This window comes from Eurosta solidaginis, chromosome 2 (assembly GCF_040869045.1).
Source record: "Eurosta solidaginis isolate ZX-2024a chromosome 2, ASM4086904v1, whole genome shotgun sequence".
Lineage (NCBI taxonomy): Eukaryota > Metazoa > Arthropoda > Insecta > Diptera > Tephritidae > Eurosta > Eurosta solidaginis.
Genome location: NC_090320.1, coordinates 146,929,357 through 146,951,386, shown reverse-complemented (window position 1 = coordinate 146,951,386; position 22,030 = coordinate 146,929,357). Strand labels below are relative to the sequence as shown.

Genomic DNA, 22,030 nt, shown 5'->3' with positions numbered 1-22,030 from the left:
TGACGGATAGTGTTAGTATTTTAAACAACGAATGGGAATTAAAATTCGGCACCCTTGCAGACAAATACCTACTGCGCATACACTGGAGAAGATTAGCGAGCGGAACGCTGGAAGACGGGTGCAGGAGCCCCCATCGAGTTACATGCGGCTAACCCTTCAAAACCCGATCCAATTAGGCGCTTGAAAATACATAAAGTTGTACATTCGCAAATTATGCAACCGAATCACACATAAAATAATAAAATTAAAATTAGTTCCCATAACTCAATGTTCTAGCGATGCGTGGTCGCTAGAAAAGAAGTAGGACAGTAAATAGATTTAGAAGTGCATATGTATCTAGAAAGATGGTTAGCATGCTGATCTAAAATGATCCTAACCTAATTTAACTTAGTAATACCTACCTTTGAACCTAAAGTCTGAGTTCCCTTGTGTAAAGCTAGCTAAAAAGACCTATTAGTTTGTAACTATGTTGCTGCATGTTAATTACACATGTGGATAGGTATAACCATATATTTATCAAAAAAAAAAAAAAGGAAAAAACGAATTTAAAATTTTACTTAAGCTGAAATGAATTTGAAATTAAATATACGGTTAATACATTAGTTTACTACTTACCCTTAAGATATACCAAGTATCTTCATACTTCCAGTTAAGCTACTCTTTATACTTACCTTCAACCTAGATCTCAAATTTGCCGTCGGATATTTAATTTGATTAAGAAAATTTTTTTTTATATGCAAATATGTTAAACAACCTGTTATTAACTTAATTATTCTATGTACGTTTACATAGAATACCATATGATCGCTGCTAAAACTGACCTAGTTCCACAAAATGTCATAAGTTTTCATTCCATTTACCCAATTTCTGTTTACTTTTTCGAGAGAAAACCGAAAGGCACATTAAACTTACTAAAACTCTTGCTTTGACAAAAACTTGGAAATTCTCTTAGAATCTCTCAGTTTTTCATTTGTCTGCGCTCATGCCGGCGGCGATTAATCTTTGATACTTTTTAAGCGACCTTCGCACACCAGTCATACAATGCATGGCCTAAAAATAGCCCCAGTCGGTTTTTAAGATTAATTATATCGCAGGCTTTTTTTTGTTGGTTGGATGAAATCTTCCCTATCCCTAACGATTCTTCCATAGGGTTAAGCTTACGATCGCGTACCAACCGCTTCATACAAAGCAAGGAAGGCCTTCTTCGCTTCGTGGGACAGCGTTGGACTAAGCAAATGGGTACATAACGACAAAAGCATGTAAGTGAATTTAAGTCATTTTGTCCACCAACTATTTTAGCATAACCAGAGAAGGAGGTGCTTAGTTACACATGTACTTACATACATATTGGTTATGTATGTACGTAGATGCATTATATTTTTGTTTTTTTTGCGTGCGCCAAATTGCACATAAGTTCATACATATCTATATATGCACGTCAACTTAGTTTTTTTTTGTATCATTAATTTCTATCTTTGAATGGATTGCTGAGATCTCTGCTTAGCAAACCAAAGGGAGTTAGAGTGGGTTTTTCTTCCCTCTCTATTATTTTTTTTCTGAATAAGCCACAAGTCTTCGAGAATGACAAGGTCGTTAGCCTATGGAATACCTTATGTATGTATGGTTGAGGTAGGTTGGTTTTGGTCAGCTGATTTATACCCCCAAACAAATAAATGTTAGTACTTTAGGATTAATTGTAATCTTAGTGTTAGCATTATACCTATTTTGAAGCTTCTATTAGAATATAAGAAGAATGAATTGAGCTTTAATAAATATTTGTAATTATGGAATTTTAAACTTAATTGCGTTGGTCTGATTCCATAGTTAGTGTGGGTGGATTTATTGGGGCTTTATTAACAGCTTTAAAGCCATGGTAGGGTGGGTTAAGAACAGCCGCCAAAATAAGATACGCGCTGCTAGGTATGGGGTTTTCCAGGCATAGTGGGTGGTACTCAGGCTTTCCGGTAGCTTTTCGTTAGTGTGCAACCTTTAAGTTCTTGTTCGGCCCCCGAGCTGACAGATGGTGGCTTGGTTCGGTAAAAGTGTTTCGAACCCTCCCCAGGCTGAAGCTCCCGTACTAACGCCAGTGCACACACCACTTTTACTAACATGCTAAGCAAGCCCATCTTAAGTAAGAGGCTGAAGGGGCTCGTAACAATGTCTTTCCCGCAATATTTAGAAACGTTTTTATCAAAATATGGTGACTTAATTGATGATGATCATGGGATATTTTTGTATTCTATGATAAATGAATTGAGATCATGTCTATCAGAACCATTTATATATTCACTCAATGGATTACACAAGATAGATTGTAATTTTGCTGATAATTCATATAAGGAAACAGAAGATATATGTAATTGTATTTCGTATTATTACAGATATAAAACATTAAAATAATTTATAATTTATATGCTGTCATATTTAAGGAGCCCAGATGGTTGTAATCAGTGTGAAAGCACGTTTTATTAAAATACAAAGCAAAAAACTGCAAAACTGTGCTCCAATAATTGTTTTAGATGTTACACATCAGAATGAATCTAAAAAAAGCGGTGCCATCGATATTCGGATTGAGCTAAAATTTCACAAGGTCGTATCTGCCAACACCGCTGCTTATTGTATACTCATTCATGATAAAATGTATGAATATATTCCATTTACAAATGTTGTCAAAAAGATTATTTAGAAAAATAGTAGTAATTTTATGAAGCTACACACACAAGTATATTACGCATTGCTAACCACACCAAAGTATGGAGAAAAATATAAATAAAAATTTTAAAATTTTAAATAAAAATTGTTTTTATTTTTTTTGAAAAAGATTTATTTGACAAAAAAAGTAAGTATTTACATTGGAACAAGTTTCCCTTGGATGGATGTGACCATCGGCATGTATTTTGTAGTTTGTTGATATTCCCATGTACAATCATATGTGTAAGTATGTACATACAAATAAAATGTTCAATAATGGAAAATAATGAGTTCCATATGAAGATAACCTTTAGTTAACAATCTGACCCTGATCGGGTGCCTGACAGGCCCGTTTTACAAACGAGAAAAAAGGGGGGCGGTACTACAAGTGCCCATCGACTCCTTTTTGTAGACGAGAAAAATGGGGGGTGGTGGGTTGGGGGGTTGGGGGTTGGGGTTGGGGGTTGGGCGGTACTACAGGTGTCCAACTGCTACTTTTTGTAGACGAGAAAAATGGCGGGTGGGTGGGGGATTGGGGAGCAGTCGCTCGATTAGAAATCTATGGGACTCTTTAAAACGGCTCGGGTGAAGTCCAGGACTTATCAGAAATATGAGGGGACATTTAAAAATTTCCGGCCCTTTAAAAATAGAGGGTCCCCCATTTAACGATCCTCATTTTTTTACTCAAAAGATGCCCAATTTATATGCATTGAGACAAGTAGCCCTTATCTAAATGTATGTATATGGATGGGTATGTCTGTGTCGGTATGTATTTTGCGGTTTGTTGATATACATATATATATATATATATATATATATATATAATTTATATGCCGTCATGTTTACGGCAAAGCTCTGCTAAAGGTAAAAAGCTCTAAACTTTTTCTTATACGCCACTAAGCTTTTTCTTATGCGCCACCTAGCGGAAGTTAGCCAGAGGTGAGCTCAGCCAGAACACAAACCGGAAGAACGGATGCGACACCTAGCGGTGTATAGATCGGTCTGTGGTGAGATTAGCCGGAAGTGAGAACAGCCAGAGATGAGAACAGCCAGAGGTGAGAACAGCCGGAGGTGAGAACAGCCATAGGTGAGAACAGCCAGATGTGAGAACAGCCAGAGATGAGAACAGCCAGAGGTGAGAACAGCCAGAGGTGAGAACAGAAACCGGAAGGACGGATGCGACACCTATCGGTGTATAGATCGGTCTGTGGCGAGTTTAGCCAGGACACAAACCTATTTCCTTGCACCATTTTTCCCATACAAAATTGGGCTAGAACCGGCATTTCCATACTACTGAAATTCATTTAGCCATGTCCGTCCGTCTGTCCGATAACACGATAACTTGAGTAAATTTTGAGGTATTTTGATGAAATTGGGTATGTGGTTCCTGGGAACCCATCTCAGATCGCTATTTAAAATGAACGAAATTGGACTACAACCACGCCCACTTTTTCGATATCGCATAAAGCGATGAAACTTGGTATGTGGGTTGACCTTATGACGCAAAATAGAAAAATTTGGACAATGGGCGTGGCACCGCCCACATTTAAAAGAAGGTAATTTAAAGCTTTGCGAGTCGTAATTTGGCAGTGGTTGAAGATTGCTTACTTACTTAATTGGCGCTTAACCGTCTAAACGGTTATGGCCGTCCAACGGGGCGCGCCAGTCGCTTCTTCGCTCCACCAAACGGCGCCAATTGGTCACACCAAGGGAGTTTAAATCGTTTTCCACCTGGTCCTTCCAACGGAGTGGGGGCCGCCCTCTACCCCTGCTTCCATAGGCGGGTTCCGATAGAAACACTTTCTTGGCCGGAGCATCATCATTCATTCGCATAACATGGCCTAGCCAGCGCAGCCGCTGCGTTTTAATTCGCTGGACTATGTTGATGTCTGCGTATAGCTCGTACAGCTCATCATTAAATCTTCTTCGGTACTCGCCAACGCGTAGAGGTCCATAAATCTTTCGAAGAACTTTTCTCTCGAACACTGCCAAAGCCTCTTCATCTGCTGTTGTCATGGTCCATGCTTCTGCCCCATATACCAGGACGGGTACGATAAGTGACTTGTAGAGTATGATTTTCGTTCGCCGAGAGAGGACTTTACTTTTCAATTGCCTACCTAGTCCAAAGTAGCATTTATTGGCAAGATTGATTCTTCGCTGGATTTCAGTGCTGATGTTGTTGCTAGTGTTGATGCTGGTTCCCAAATAAACGAAGTCTTTTACTATTTCGAAATTATGGCTGCCAACAGTAGCGTGGTTGCCAAGGCACGTATGCGCTGACTCTTTGCTGGATGACAGCAGGTACTTCGTTTTGTCCTCATTCACCATCAAACCCATCTCTACCGCTTCTTTTTCCAGTTTGGAGTAAGCAGAACTAACAGCGCGGGTGTTTAGGCCGATGATATCAATGCCATCAGCATATGCCAGTAATTGCACGCTTTTACAGTATATTGTTCCAGTGTGGTTAAGTTCTGCAGCTAGTATAATTTTCTCCAGCATCAAATTAAAGAAATCGCACGATAGGGGGTCACCCTGTCTGAAACCTCGTTTAGTTTCAAACGGTTCGGAGAGGTCCTTACCAATTCTGACTGAGCTGATGGTGTTGCTCAACGTCATTTTGCACAGCCGTATAAGTTTTGCGGGGAAACCAAATTCAGACATAGCGGCATATAGGCAGCTCCTTTTCGTGCTGTCGAAGGCGGCTTTAAAGTCGACGAAGAGGTGATGTGTTTCGATTCTCTTTTCACGGGTTTTTTCCAAGATTTGGCGCATTGTGAAAATCTGGTCGGTGGTAGATTTACCAGGTCTGAAGCCGCACTGATAAGGTCCAATCAGCCGGTTCACGGTGGGCTTCAATCTTTCGGACAATACACTTGAAAGGACCTTATATGCGATATTAAGAAGGCTGATTCCACGATAGTTGGTGCATTTTGCAGTATCCCCCTTCTTGTGGACTGGGCAAAGGACACTTAGATTCCAACCGTCGGGCATGCAGTCGTCCGCCCATATTTTGCTAAGAAGCTGCTGCATGCGCCTTACCAACGCCTCGCCACCGTACTTGAATAGCTCCGCAGGCAATCCATCAGCGCCCATGGCCTTGTTGTTTTTCAATCTGGTTATTGCTAACCTAACTTCGTCATAATCGGTCGGGGGGACATATATTCCATCATCATCGATTGCGGGATCGGATTCTTCATCTCTGCGCGGTGAATTGCTGCCTCCATTTAGGAGGGCAGAGAAGTATTCCCTCCATAATCTAAGCACTCTCTGGACATCAGTTACAAGGTCGCCGTTTTCATTCCTACAGGAGTTTGCCCCGGTCTTAAAACCTTCCGTCTGTCGCCGTATTTTTTGGTAGAATTTTCGGGCGTTATTCCTGGTGGCTAGCAGCTCAAGCTCCTCGCACTCACGCCTTTCTGCTTCTGCTTTTTTCTTCCTGAATAGGCGTCCCGCTTCCCTTTTCAACTCACGATAGCGTTCACACACTCCTCTTGTCGCGCTCGCTTTTAACGTAGCCCTGTAGGGAGCATCTTTTCTTTCGGTTGCAACGCGGCATTATTCATCGTACCAGTTGTTTTTTCGTGGCCGCCGGTAACCAATTTTTTCCTCGGCGGCAGTACGAAGTGCTTTGTAGATATGCTCCCACTGCTCCTGTATTCCTTCAGCCTCAGTCCGTTAGGAGAAGTTTCATTGTGTAGGCTGAACTTTCCGACTGGAGGGCCAAAAACACCTTCTTTGCCCACCCTGGCGTTAAAGTCGCCAAGCACGACTTTTATACCATGACGGGGGCAGCAGTCGTATGTGCGTTCTAATTGTTCATAAAAAGTGTCTTTCACCTCATCGTTTTTCTCCTCTGTCGGCGCATGGGCGCAGATGAATGATATTGTTACGAATATTAGCAAAACTAAGGGGTGCTGCTATCTCTAAGCCGATGCTAAGCAGTGACGTGAATTCACATCAATAATTCAATCATTATGTATCTGCATAAACGAAACAATAATTGCGTCTACACATATGTATGTACCATGTACGTATACGAGCAGCGGAGAATCAATGCGCAAACACATGCATATATCTGAGACACTCCTGAAAGTATGCAATGAGAAAAGCTATAAAATCGTGCAATTCTAGTTACAGCTGAGAAGTTTGAGAGCTGATGGACTAGTAGATTCTGGAAGCGCCTAGCAAATGCGAACGTTGAAATCAGAGAGTATAAAAGGCAACAAATGTAGGGGCGCTGGAATTCAGTTTGATTTGAGCTATCAAGCATTTTCGATTAAGACGCTATCTAGCGAGCCATAGCAGTATTATTTTGAATAGTAGAGTTTCATTTGAGCTATCAATCAGTTTGGTTATTAAGCCAGTATTATTATTGTGAAGTACTTTAATAAAGGCCATTTTTCCATTATTCAATATTGGAGTTATTTATTCAACAGTTTAGCGATACGAACTTAGCAAAAGGGAAAATAAGAGGATTTGCAGTAAATTCGTTATAATTGGTGTCAGAAGAGGAATTGTTGAATAAATTCCAGAGGACAACAAGGATATGGCAAAGTTCAGTGAATTGAAGATCCAGCAACTGAAGATGGAGTTGGAGAGCCGTGGATTGAATACAACCGGCAATAAACTCGAACTTCAGGCAGGACTACGAGAGGAAATGGAAGCAGAAGGAATTAACGTGGAAGAATATGTCTTTCATTTTGATGGCGACGAGACAACAACCAAAATTGAGGAGAAAAACGAAACACCGCAGACAATGGCGAACACAGACTTGAACACAATATTAGCTGCAATATCTGCACAAACCTCGACAGTAACATCCTAGATGGAAAAACAACTAGAATCGCAGGAGAACCGTATAAGAGCGAAGATTGAATCACAGGAGACACGTATAACATCGCAATTGGAAGAACAGAAGACATATTTGGCATCTCAACTGAAAGCGCAAGAGGCACGTATATCTGAAATGTCGGCACAAATTTCGGAACAGGTATCATCGCAGCTCTTTGTGAAACTAGACGAGCGGGATGCAAAAATTTTACAACTCGAGGACAAAATTAATGCCGAGATAGAAGCGTTAAAAGGTCGTATGGAGAAGTTACAACTAAACCGCCAGCTGTGCCAGCGAGCAATACGAAGGTAAAAACTCCATCTTTTGACGGCTCTGTTCCAGGTGTTTAAGATTCAGTTTGAGAAGACCGCAGCAGTAAACAACTGGAGTGCGGAAGATAAAGTTGCTGCACTATTCGTGGCATTGAAAGGCTGAAATCCTACAGACTATTCCCGAGGGAGAGCGGAACAACTACGAAACATTGATGAGCGCTCTAGAGAGGCGATACGGAAGCGAACACAGGAAGCAGATATACCAAATGGAGTTGCTGAACCGCTTCCAGAGGCCTGGTGAAACATTGCAAGAGTTTGCGTCGGATATTGCAAGGCTAGCACATTTAGCGAATGCGGACGAACCCGTGGAATACACTGAAAGGGTAAAGATTCAGTGCTTTATAAATGGCATACGGGACGCCGAAGCAAAGCGAGCTACATAAGCAAACCCAAATCTAACATTCGCAGAAACGATGTCACAATCTCTGATTCAGGAAACAGCGTCGCTTCTGTGTAAGCCAGTTTTCAAAGCACGCCGCGTGGAGGTAGAAAGGCCAGAGTGGGTAGACGCAATATTGGAGGCGCTGAAAGGATCGCAAAAGCGGAGTGAAAAAGTTATCAAATGCTTCAAATGCGGGAAGTCAGTGTGACCGGACGTCAATGCGATCTTGGTCCTAATAGTTCCAACAATGTGGGTGGCCGTAAACGCAAAGCTGGATGAGATGAGCAAGAGCGAGTAAGAGGTAGAGATCGAGAGCTAGAATGCCCTGTGCTATTTGTGTTGCAAATTGGTACAAAATCGAGCAGTCTTACCGTCAGAGGGAATGTGGATGGTAAAGAACGTGTACTGACTGTAGATACGTGCGCATCTCATTCCTTGATCCGATCTGACTTGATCAACAGGAGAATAAAACCGTTACCTAGAGCAAGGTTGCGTACGGTCACTGGCGAGTATAACCAAGTTCAGGGAGAAGTGATATGTGAAGTCCTAATTGCGAAGGTCATGGTTTTACACAAATTCGTTGTGGCGGAGATCGTTGATGAAGTCATATTGGGAGCGGACTTCTTGGTTGACCATGACATTAAGGTCGATATGCAGAAAAGGGTGATGCGTTATAAGAACCAGGATATACCACTTAACTTCAGTTTGCAGAAAGGATTCAGTAGTAATCGAGTACTGGTGGAGAAGACTCGTCAAAATCCACGGAGGTCAAAGGCTAATAGGTCGAATGGGCCAATTAAAGCAAAATCAAAAGTACCTGCGAGAGAAACACTGGCATTGACAAAACCTAAAAGACGCAGGAAAACGAAGCAACGAATTTGCGAGAAAGAATGCGAGGGTATTTTCAAGCCGGAGCGCACTACTGTTGTGAAACGTGGGAACGGTACTGATTATGCGAAGCCAATCCGTCAAGCGCAAGCTCTACGAAGTAGTTCATTGGCCAAGCAAGAGAGTGCGAGGGAACGATCCAGGAAAATGAGTAGTAAGATGAAACACAGGTACGACAAGGAAAATAATTTGGAAGGTTTCCGGGAGGGAGATTTGGTACTGCTATACAACCCCCACCGGCGGAAAGGTGTTCCATCCAAATATCGATGCAGTTGGGAAGGCCCGTACAGAGTTGTGAAGACGATCAATGATGTCATCTACCGCATACAAGCAATTGGGAAATCGCGAAATAGAAGAGTGGTACATTTGGCGATGCTAGCAGCGTTTAGATCGGGAGATTTGTCTGATCGGGACGATCAGACTTAGGTGGAGGGCAATGTTACGAATATTAGCAAAAATAAGGGGGGGGGGGTGCTGCTATCTCTAAGCCGATGCTAAGCAGTGACGTAAATTCACATCAATAATTCAATCATTATGTATCTGCATAAACGAAACATTAATTGCGTCTACACATATGTACCATGTACGTATACGAGCAGCGGAGAATCAATGCGCAAACACATGCATATATCTGAGATACTCCTGAAAGTATGCAATGAGAAAAGCTATAAAATCGTGCAATTGTAGTTACAGCTCAGAAGTTTGAGAGCTGATGCACTAGTAGATTCTGGAAGCGCCTAGAAGATGCGAACGTTGAAATCAGAGAGTATAAAAGGCAACAAATGTAGATGCGCTGGAATTCAGTTTGATTTGAGCTATTAAGCATTTTCGATTAAGACGCTATTTAGCGAGCCATAGCAGTATTATTTTGAATAGTAGAGTTTCATTTGAGCTATCAATCAGTTTGGTTATTAAACCATTGTTATTGTGAAGTACTTTAATAAAGGCCATTTTTCCATTATTAAATATTGGAGTTATTTATTCAACAGTTTAGCGATACGAACATAGCAAAAGGGCAAATAAGAGGATTTGCAGTAAATTCGTTACAATATATTAAAAAATTTTGCTTTTATTCGGATAGCGGCGAGACGCTCGTCCACAGACGTGAACGCCAGCACTTGACGACAAAGTCTCTCTCCTACCACGAATCCGAAGCCGAAACTGCGCTTATTCGTATGGCCACTCCAATAGATGTCACAATTTTTGATCTTCTTTCTTCCTTGCTTCGTCCAACGCATTTCTTGGATGGCGGTGATGTCAGATTTTGCTTTGACGAGGACATCAACCAGCAGGGCATTTGCACCAATCCCATTCAGGGAGCGAACGATCCAGGTGCATTCCCTCAGTTCATTGTCCTCCAAACGTTTTCCATGGTCGTCATCAATAGAGAGTGTATTTATCCGAGGCTTGTTGTTATATTTCATTACTTACTTACTTACTTAATTAGCGCTTAACCGTCTAAACGGTTATGGCCGTCCAACAAGGCGCGCCAGTCGCTACTTCGCTCCGCCAACCGGCGCCAATTGGTCACACCAAGGCAGTATAAATCGTTTTCCACCTGGTCCTTCTAACGGAGTGGTGGCCGCCCTCTACCCCTGCTTCCATAGGCGGGTTCCGATAGAAACACTTTCTTGGACGGAGCATCATCATTCATTCGCATAACATGGCCTAGCCAGCGTTGCCGCTGCGTGTTAATTCGCTGGACTATGTTGATGTCTGGGTATAGCTCGTACAGCGCATAATTAAATCTTCTTTGGTACTCGCCATCGCCAACGCGTAGAGGTCCATAAATCTTTCGAAGAACTTTTCTCTCGAACACTCCCAAAGCCGCTTTATCTGCTGTTTTCATGGTCCATGCTTCTGCCCCATATAGCAGGACGGGTACGAGAAATGACTTGTACTTTTCAATTGCCTACCTAGTCCAAAGTGGCATTTATTGGCAAGATTGATTCTTCGCTGGATTTCAGTGCTGATGTTGTTGCTAGTGTTGATGCTTATTCCCAAATAAACGAAGTCTTTTACTATTTCGAAATTATGGCTGCCAACAGTAGCGTGGTTGCCAAGGCGCGTATGCGCTAACTCTTTGCTCGATGACAGCAGGTACTTCGTTTTGTCCTCATTCACCATCAAACCCATCTTTACCGCTTCTTTTTCCAGTTAGGAGTAAGCAGCACTAACAGCGCGGGTGTTTAGGCCGATGATATAAATGTTATCAGCATATGCCAGTAATTGCACACTTTTATAGTATATTGTTCCAGTGAGGTTAATTTCTGCAGCTAGTATAATTTTCTCCAGCATCATATTAAAGAAATCGCACGATAGGGGGTCACCCTGTGTGAAACCTCGTTTAGGTTCGAACGGCTCGGAGAGGTCCTTCCCAATTCTGACTGAGCTGATGGTGTTGCTCAACGTCATTTTGCACAGCCCCATAAGTTTTGCGGAGGAATCAAATTCAGGCATAGCGGCATATAGGCAGCTCCTTTTCGTGCTGTCGAAGGCGGCTTTAAAGTCGACGAAGAGGTGATGTGTTTCGATTCTCTTTTCACGGGTTTTTTCCAAAATTTGGCGCATTGTGAAAATCTGGTCGATGATAGATTTACCAGGTCTGAAGCCGCACTGATAAGGTCCAATCAGCCGGTTCACGGTGGGCTTCAATCTTTCGCACAATACACTAGAAAGGACCTTATATACGATATTAAGAAGGCTGATTCCACGATAGTTGGTGCATTTTGAGGTATCCCCCTTCTTGTGGACTGGGCAAAGAACACTTAGATTCCAACCGTCGGGCATGCACTCGTCCGCCCATATTTTGCTAAGAAGTTGCTGCATGCGCCTTACCAACTCCTCGCCGCCGTTCTTGAATAGCTCCGCAGGCAATCCAACAGCGCCCACGGCTTTGTTGTTTTTCAATCTGGTTATTGCTATTCTAACTTCGTCATAATCGGGCGGGGGACATATATTCCATCATCATAGATTGCGGGATCGGGTTCTTCATCTCTGCGCGGTGAATTGCTGCCCCCATTTAGGAGAGCAGAGAAGTATTCCCTCCATAAGCTAAGCACTCTCTGCACATCAGTTAAAAGGTCGCCGTTTTCGTTCCTACGGGAGTTTGCCCCGGTCTTAAAACCTTCCGTCTGTCGCCTTATTTTTTGGTAAAAATTTCGGGCGTTATTCCTAGTGGCTAGCAGTTCAAGCTCCTCGCACTTACGCCTTTCTGCTTCTGCTTTTTTCTTCCTGAAAAGGCGTCTCGCTTCCCTTTTCAACTCACGATAGCGTTCACACACTCCTCTTGTCGCGCTCGCTTTTAACGTAGCCCTGTAGGCAGCGTCTTTTCTTTCGGTTGCAACGCGGCATTCCTCATCGTACCAGTTGTTTTTTCGTGGCCGCCGGTAACCAATATTTTCCTCGGCTGCAGCACGAAGTGCTTCGGAGATATTCTCCCACTGCTCCTGTATTTCTTCAGGATGAGTTGTGCTCTCAGAGAGCAGGTGTGAGAGTCGAGTTGCGAAATCATTGGCAGTCTGTTGTGATTGAAGCTTTCCTTGTGTTTTTTGTTCCTTAGTTTTAGCCGCGTTGAGGCGGGTGCGAATTTTGGCTGCAACGAGATAATGGTCCAAGTCGATGTTAGGTCCTCGGATCGTGCGCACATCTAAAACACTGGAGGCATGCCGTCCGTCTATCACAACTTGATCGATCTGATTGCGAGTATTTAGATCAGGAGACAGCCATGTAGCTTGGTGTATCTTTTTATGCATGAACCTAGTGCTGGATATGACCATGTTTCGAGCACCGGCAAAGTCAATCAGCCTTAGTCCGTTCGGAGAAGTTTCATTGTGTAGGCTGAACTTTCCGATTATAGGTCCAAAAACACATTCTTTGCCCACCCTGGCGTTAAAGTCGCCAAGCACGACTTTTATATCATGACGGGGGCAGCGCTCGTATGTGCGTTCTAATTGTTCATAAAAAGTGTTTTTCACCTCATCGTTTTTCTCCTTTGTCGGCGCATGGCCGCAGATGAATGATATATTAAAAAATTTTGCTTTTATTCAATAGAGAGTGTATTTATCTCAAGTTTGTTGTTATATTTCATTGCAGGTTGGTTTTTACGTGGCGGGTCCCAAGCCCAGCGCACAAACCGCTCAGCGGGGGTGAAAATATTACTTGCACGTTTATATAGCGAACCGCTTACTCCAAGACAGACGACCGTTTGCAGCCGCACCTAGAGGTGTACAGACGCTGCCGATGAGATCTCCCCCGTCTAGCCCTTAAACGGATTATGTCATAGTGGCCTAGCCAGGTTGTCGCCTTCTCACATTAGCTCACCGCTAAACGGATGTTTAGCGGCTACGCAGAGTATACTTGGCCGCAAGCGACCGGCAGTAGTGAGCTGCTTGAACCACATGCAAAAAATCGCTCTGGCCATTCCCACTTTCCCCACTTTCGTGAACTTCTACACACGGCTCCACCCTCCAAGTCGTCGTTGAAGATATCATGATGAAATTTGGCAGGAACGTTACTCGTATCACTATATGTGTGTTGTAGATTCGGCTATAAGTAGAACTTCTGCTAACGTTGGCTGGAATTTTTGTAATGCCGCAGCTTGGACGGTGTCATGAGGAGTGTGTAATATTATGATGTCACGTATCATCTCATCTACATATTCATAAGTGCAATTAGCACTTCTGCACACAAAGTTGCATTCTCTTGCTAAGCCGCGTAAATCAGCCACCCACTTTTTGTAGCGTTGATTTGGCTTCATACTACATTTATTGAAATTGTAGCGCGCAGAAATTATATGAACCTCTCTTTTAAAATGGTCTGACAATCTCGCCGTTAGGTCAGCATAACTGTAAGTTTGCAAGTTTTGACTGCCAAAAAACTTTTTAATAGCTTGAAAGTGTCGCTGCCCATCCATGATAAGAAGAAAGACCTCATCATTCTGCTGAAGTGACATTATATGCAATGAAATGTTGGCCTATCTGCTCCATATATGAAGCCCCCCTTTGGAGACCTTTATTAAATGCGTGGAAGGATGCCACCAAAGAGCTTTCTCCTGTCCCCTTAGCTTTGTCTTTTAGGACAGACTCCATCCATGTCTTTTGCGTAAAACTTTGCTGTTGCTCGAGGAGTTGCTTGAAAAATGCGTGTTCCGCCATTATTACGAGTTAATATAAAATAAGTTACAATTATATTTTATTTTTAAACACATGGGATTCGTATTTGAAATCTCGTCGCCAGTTGATCGTCCGAGTCAAAAGGCTTTTTTAATGCAACTAACATTTATTAAACTAAAACAATAACTCAAAGGTACGAGTATGATAATATGATGATGTACATATGTATGTACTCATACGTATACATATAACACATATTTAACTGACCTCATGTATGCTTAAGTATGTACACATATTATTTAAGAGTAATTCCATGTTTATGTAAATACATATATGTTAGGATTTATTTAAAGTGAGAATATGAATGGGCACTTGCAAATATATATCACCAGCCTTTGTACCTTCCCGATTCTCTGTTGATGACTCTTTTTGTCTAGTGCCTTCCACCAGACCAGAGTACCATATGTCAGTTTCGGTCGAATGGCTGTGCTGTACATGCCATGAATGACATATCGTGCCAGTCCTCAGTTTCGCCCAAAATCCCTTTTGCAGGCGTATTATGCTGCTAGAGCTTTCTTTGATCTCATCTCATTCTCCAGCTTAATTTGGGATCGATTACAATTCCAAGATATTTCTCTTCCGGAGATAGGTTTAACGTTGTGCCGTTAGCCTCGGTAAGTTAAAGGAGGGTATCTTTGTCTTTGTGGTGAACAGGACATTCGGTTTTTGTTGGGCTTACCCCCAGCGAATTTTGCCCTGCCCATCGCGAAATGTCGCAAAGTGCCGATTCCATGAGTTCGCTGATAGTTGGCAAGAATTTGCCTGTGATCAGAATCACTAAGTCATCGGCGTACGCAACTACCTTTCTTCCTTTTCTCCTAAAAATTTCAAAAATTTAGTTGACCACCAGTATCCAGAGAAGAGGCGATAGCACCCCGCTTGGGGAGTGCCTCTGGTGGTCATTTTGCCAATAGAACCAGTCCCTAAAGTCTCGTTGACAATTTTACTCCTAAGCATAGAGCTTTGGGTTCCATATCGTGTAAGAGTCTTGCAGATGGCCTCCGCCAGCACGTTGTTGAAAGCGCCCTCAATGTCGAGGAAAGCTGCCAACGTGTATACCTGGCAACTTATTGAGTTCTCGATGGCACTGGCTGCCTCACAAAGGACACTTTCAACTGATTTGCCTTTTTGGTATGCATGCTGAACTGCATCTATCTGCCAGAGATTGGCATCGTTTCTAATATGTAGATATAGATAGTATAATAGATATAGGTCTCTCCAGCGTTTTAAGGATAAAGGAGGATAGGCTTATTGATCTAAGTTCTTTGGCTTCCGAGTGGTTAAGTTTTCCTGCTTTGGGAATGAAAACCACCCGTACATTTCTCCAGGCTTCGGGTACAAAGCCATCTTGTAGGCATCTTGAGAAGATGCCGTGTAGATGTGGTATCAGTTTCTCACTAGCGGCTTGTAACATAGCCGGTATCACACCATCCGGTCCCGCCGATTTGTAAGCTTCGAATGATTTTATAGCCTATGATATTTTATCCCGGTCAACGATGTCGGTGACACCGGTTTCCGGAGGATATGCGCGGTTTTCTGGCATCGTCGTGCCTGTCGTATCCGTGCATCCCGGAAAGTGTATCTCCATCAAGAACTTTAGAGTTTGCTGACTGGAGACGGTCCATGAGCCGTCAGACTTCCTTATGCTACTAGGGGCTGAACTAGATCCTGATAGTATTATGCGAAGTCTTGGTGCCTCATTTGTCGTCGCCAAGTTCTCACAGTATTGTTCCCATTATATCCTTTTTGGCTTCCTGATGCAGTTTTTGTATTTGTTAAAGCTGAATCAGTAGGCATCGCAGTTCTCTTCCAGCCGGCTTTGTTTGGCTTTGTTGAAGAGTTTTCTTGTTGTTGACCTGAGTTGGCTTAGCTCTGTGTTCCACCATGTAGTTGTAGGTCTTACCCGCGGTTTAGTAAGGGAACAACGGAGTTCAAAAGTGCTTGTCAATATCGTTTTCAGTCGGCTTACTGCTCTGTCTATATTGTTAGCACCCCGCCTGACTTGCTTTTCCGTAGATGGCAGTTTGTGAGATTCTACTTCAGAATATTTGTTCCAGCCTCTTTTTCTTGGATTTCTATATGGCCGCAGAACTTCCACTTCAAGATCGATGTTGAAGAGTATCCTACTGTGGTCCGAGAAGGAGCATTTGTCTGACACTCTCCAGTCATCGATTCTTACAGTAGGAGATGGTGGCCAGGGTTATATCTATGACTGCGGATGATGGCAGTAGCTTGCGCACCTGCTTTTGTTCGCATACTACAGTGACGACGTCTCCGTTGCAGTGCTGTGTAGAGATAAATAGATTAATATTTTTCTTAACTACAATGCATGGTATAATTTTACCCTCTTGTGGTGCAAGTAGACGCTAGCCGTTCTAGCCCTAATCTGCAAACCCTATCCCTAACCAGCCAGGGTTCTTGGATTAGATCTATATCCACTCCGTTTTCTGCACTGTATTTCATTAGCAACGCACCGTTTCGTAATCCGTAATCCGGCTATGGGAAATAATAACCGCCGACTCCGTGAGACCACTACCACGCACAGTGTGATATATCATCAAACTAGCTGATATAAAGTCACGATTGGAATAAATAATTAATTTTTCTAGCTCTTCTCACTAACTAATGCTTTTACATAAAAATAAATATATTATTTGTAAACATTTATTATTATTTCACCACTTTTTAAGTTTTCATTGAGCTAAATAAATTAAAATTAAGAAAGGTTATATCGAAGTTAAAAAAATTCATTGGAGAAAAGGTATTATCGTGAAGAAAAGCAAATTTTTTTATGTAGTAATAAGTAATTGCAATAAACTTTATTAAATGTAATCAGAATCAAAAAAATCTAAGTCGATAATGTTAAGTTAATCGCGGAAACTTGAGTCGAACTCTTCATCTAGGTCTGAGATGTCGGAGCCTTGTTCAAAATTTGCTTCTGGGTTTGAGTTCTTTTCTGAAATAGAGTATATTAGGGGATCGACAAAACAAATATGGAATAAATCTTCCATTGTATATTCACGAGACATCTTTGTTATAATGTTTTGCCTGTGGCTCTTAAAATCTTTATTTCTATTCTCCAGTGGTTCCTCTGAGAGCTTTTCTGTTGGAAGTAATGCTTTATTAATAATATCTGCCCCATGAATCAAAACTTTGTGAATGCTCGATGGCATGTAATACCATGGGTACAAATCTACAAAAATGTTTGTGGTCAAAATGGCATACTTTCGAAATGCTTCGGACTCAACGGCGAATCCACATGACATTGTTTGAAGTATGAAAGCAAATCGCTTAATTATATTTTCGTCAACTCTCGTTATTTCCGCAGCATTTGAAGGGCATTGGAAAAACGTCTGGCTGTGCTGCCATCATTGGTCGTCCCAAAGCCTTCTTTTGGAAGATTTACTAATAACCCCATGTCTTCTTTAAATCTTTTTTTTTTTCTCTCTTCAACAATCTTTTTTTGGTTCCTTCAAGAGTTTTGTTCACCAACGCTTGCAGGTGGACTTCCGCTGACAGATCAGTTATAAGTATATATTCTTTTGGAGGATAGCATGCAATTTTTTCTTTTCTAAGGAATTCATAGGCTGGGTAAATGTCAGCATAACTTTATTTAGCCCCAGATCGTATTTTTAAATACGTTTTAACTGTAAACTTTCGATTTACGTATAGAGCTGCTGCCTCTTCTGGAGTATATTTACCTATCACTGAGGCTAGAGGTCAATTCACGTTCTATGAAGTGATGAAGTGAAAAAAAATTCATGCTCGCTGAGAAATAAATTTTTTCATTTTATCACCTCAGTTTTTTATATTAGGCGATTCGTGTTCTTTGCAATACTCGTTGTGAAAATCTAATAACGAGCACTGTGGTGAGTAAAAAAAATGATTTTTTCTGTCAAAATAAAAAAAAAGGTAGTAAATATTTTCAACTTTTCAATAAGAAAAGAATAAAAGGGCCAATATTCGCCTTTTGATTCCTTTGAATTCTCATATCCCTCTCGCGGCTGCATCCATCAGGATGTGTTCTGCAGTCTCATCTTCGCGATCACAGAATCGATAGAGGCTACTAGACGATATACATATGTACCTAGTGGCTCCTTAGCATGCAGTGACCTGTGAGTATGCCTGTTAAAATTCTAAGGCTGCTTTTTGGGAGCTTAATCATGGCTTTATATCGCTTATTCTCCTATCCTGGACTTTTGCGACTGTGTTGTTCAATGAGGCACGCTTCTTTTTGCCTGAATTCTTCGTTCGTCCTCCCGATCTCTTACTCTTCTCCATTTCCCTTTCGCTATACTTTTTAATTTTCGTTTCCGTTCCCTTTTCCTTCTCCTATGCCTTTTCTATCCTTATCTGTATTTTTGTAACTATTCTTATTTGTCGGATAGGGACCATTCCCAAGAAGTGGGTTTACCTGGAGTGGTATGCATCACTACTATATATATATTATACTAGCCTTTACCCGTGGCCTCGTCCGCAAGGAGAAAATAAAATGTATGGACTATTCACGTTATTTTGTTTATCAAGTTATTTGTTTTAAAAAAATTGTCTGTCTAATATATTTCATTTTTGTAATAGAGTAAAAAAAATAACTAATTGAGCTGATAACCTGATAGGATCCCCAAATGATCGAAATTATCCAGAAAAAGCCATGAAATTACCCCGACGGTATAATCCAGAAATCCTCCCGGAAGGGTCTCCAAATGGTCCCAGAATAGTCACAAAAAAGTCCCGAAATGACAACGACGCGATTCTAGACTGATCCAGATAACTACATAGAACTGATCCCTGAAGGGTGCCCAAATGATCCCGAAATAGTTTCGAGAAAGTTCCGAAATGACCCTGACGAGCTCCCGGATGGACCCCAAGCACCATCCGGGTGAGGCCCCTAAATTATCCCGAAATTACCCCGACGTGATCCCGGACGGATTCCGAAAACCATCCAAAAATGATCCCAAAATGACCCCGACGGGATCCCAGAATAGTCCCAAAATATACTCGAAATAGTCCCGAAAAAGTTCCGAAATGACCCTGACCGGATCCCGAAAATCATCAAAAAATTATGCCAGAAGAGTCCCAAAATGATCCCGAAATAGTCCCGAATTGACCCTGAGCGGATCCCGAAAACCATCCAGAAATGATGCCAGAAGGTCCCCAAATGACCCCGAATTAGCCCAAAAATGTTCAGAAATTACCCTGAAGGGATCCCGGACGGATCCTGAAAACTATCCAGAAATGATGCCTGAAGGATACCGAGAATGTCCCGAAATAACCCCGACGTGATCCCAGATGGATCCCGAAAACTATCCAGAAATGATTCCTGAAGGATACCGAGAATGTCTCGAAATAACCCCGACCGGATCCCAGATGGATCCCGAAAACCATCTAAAAATGATCCCGGAGGAATCGCCTAATATCCCTGACATAGTCCCGAAAAAGTCCCAAAATAACCCCGACGGGATCCCGGACGGATTCGGAAAACCATCCAGACGGGATAAAAAGTATCCTATGTCCGTCTCCTGGTTCTAAGCTACCTGTCGTACCAATTTTCGGTTCATCCGTTGTTGAGTTATAGTGTAACTAACACCACTTTCTTTTATATATACAGATTTTTCACGGGAAAATTCAACGGTGAAAAAATATTCGTTAAATGAAAAAAATTTGACAATAAATATTACTTTTTTTTTAAACTGAATCACATATCAGATGAAGTGGTGAAAAATTCTTTCACTTCACAACTTCATAGAACGTGAATTGACCCCCTGGACGAGTAAGGATGTGTTATATTTTAGTTGCGTCTGCAATTTTGGTGATAGCTTCTACCATTAATGCTGCATCCCGCTGACCTGATAACCTCAAGCTAGAAGCAGTTGCAAAAGCCAATTCTTCTTTTGAATAGGTTCTTATCAAATGTGAAAATTTTTTCCTTTTGGACTGATGACTAGTCTCCGAAAAAGATATCAGTGTTCATCCCTTCATCTTTAAAATATGTCTGCAACTTTCCACTCACAAATTTTGAAACGGCTTTTTTTATTGGAGTCAACTTTGAGCTGTCATTATTTTCTTTTGCGTTATTTTGCTTATTGAATCTCGAAAAGTTCGTCCTTTGAAATTGCCATATTTCTTGAAAACAAAGTATTACATGAAAGCCTGCATTTTCCAGCAGCTAAAGTTGTACTATTTTTGTTATACGAATAGCAAACAAGTTTAGATAAAAATTAAAGCGGATAAACACGGATAACGAGATTGCTGGTCTTATGAATTCAAAACATTTCAAAAATTTTACTTAATTTAACGTTATCCCACTATAACATGAAAAACTAATTCCTGTTCAATTAAAATCACAAAAATGTATATTTACGAAAATAAGCATACCTCATAAAATAAAAACAATATAATATTTTAGCAATTGAAGAATAACTCACAGCAGGCCAGCAATTTAAACTTTCACATTCAATGGCAAAAATTTGAGTTAAAATTTTTTCTCAATTGATATGCTTCCAAATAAAGCTCCGTTAGTTGATTCAACTTAGTTAAAATTTCCTAGTTTTTTATTTTTTCGCTTAATTAAGAATTTCTAAATAGATTTTCAAAAGAATTTTTGAAATTCAATAATAAGTATACTTTTTTTAATTAATATTTTCTAGAACATGAAAATAATACACTGTGCCGCGTTCCAATCAAAGAAACACTTGCCTCCTCGTCATGATGGGCAAATTTTCCAAGTGGGTGGAGTTAATCCCAGTGGGACAAGCAACAACGGAAAGCGTGCTGAAAGCGCTACAAGAAATGGTCATATACCGACTAGTTTGTCCGAAAACCTTCCTCACCGACAATGGGAAGCAGTTTTTCGGAAAAGCGTTAGCATCGTTCCATCGTAAAAATTTTTTTCGGGCTATATTATATCGATTACCGGATGGTCATAATGGAATCACAACCCGGGATAGATGGGAACAAGCATGGGTACGAAACCAAACAGAAGAAGAACGATGACAAGTTCTTTATAATTTTTATGAATTTTGCATTATTTTAATTAAATAGTCTGTTAGTTTTAAGAACAATGAAATTGTAATTAAACCTGATATGTAAACATATTTTTGAATTAACTTTGTTAGATATAAGTGGAATGACTCTGTATATTTTTGAGAAAAAAAATAAAAATTTAATAAAACTATACACGCATACACACCGACAAAGCCGGCATAACGGCATACATTGCATTGTATTGTATTGTATAGTCTTTATTTTCTCGTAAATATTTACAATTTCTAGAGTATTACAATATGAAATAAAAATACAAATAAGAAAATAGATAATGACATTAGATGCTCATTCAAAGAGCAGAGGAAATGCCATTTCATTCGTTTAGTATTATAAATGCTTATGGGGCGCATAATATTAACAAATTATAACTAACTGCTTACAATTGAAAAGATATAAATATGTATAAGGAAAACAAAAAATTCAAAAATTAGAGATGTCAAGGTACTTTCATTGAATGGAAAAAGAAAAAAGAAAAAAAAACACCTCGATGCTAATGGACACAGGTACTTATATTATAGGTCTCAAAAGAGTTTCAATGCCCTCATGATTGAAACCAAGTAGCCACTGTTCCACTTCCCTCAGAAACGCTGCTAGCCTTCTAATGAGTCGTATCTCAGCAGGTAGTTTGTTATATAGATTACGTGATACGATGGTGTAGAAGTTACGAAAAAGTGTGGTGTGAAAGCTA

At 41.0% G+C, this 22,030-nt stretch overlaps 1 long non-coding RNA gene across 1 annotated transcript in view; it reads left to right on the top strand.

Annotated features, from left to right (window-relative positions):
- LOC137240275 (uncharacterized) overlaps window positions 1-21,472 on the top strand; it is a 162,867-nt gene extending 141,395 nt beyond the window's left edge. The window contains exon 2 of the long non-coding RNA XR_010949673.1: window positions 20,946-21,472. This is a non-coding gene — a long non-coding RNA (uncharacterized lncRNA). The remainder of the gene's footprint in view (window positions 1-20,945) is intronic.
- Window positions 21,473-22,030: the final 558 nt, after the last annotated feature.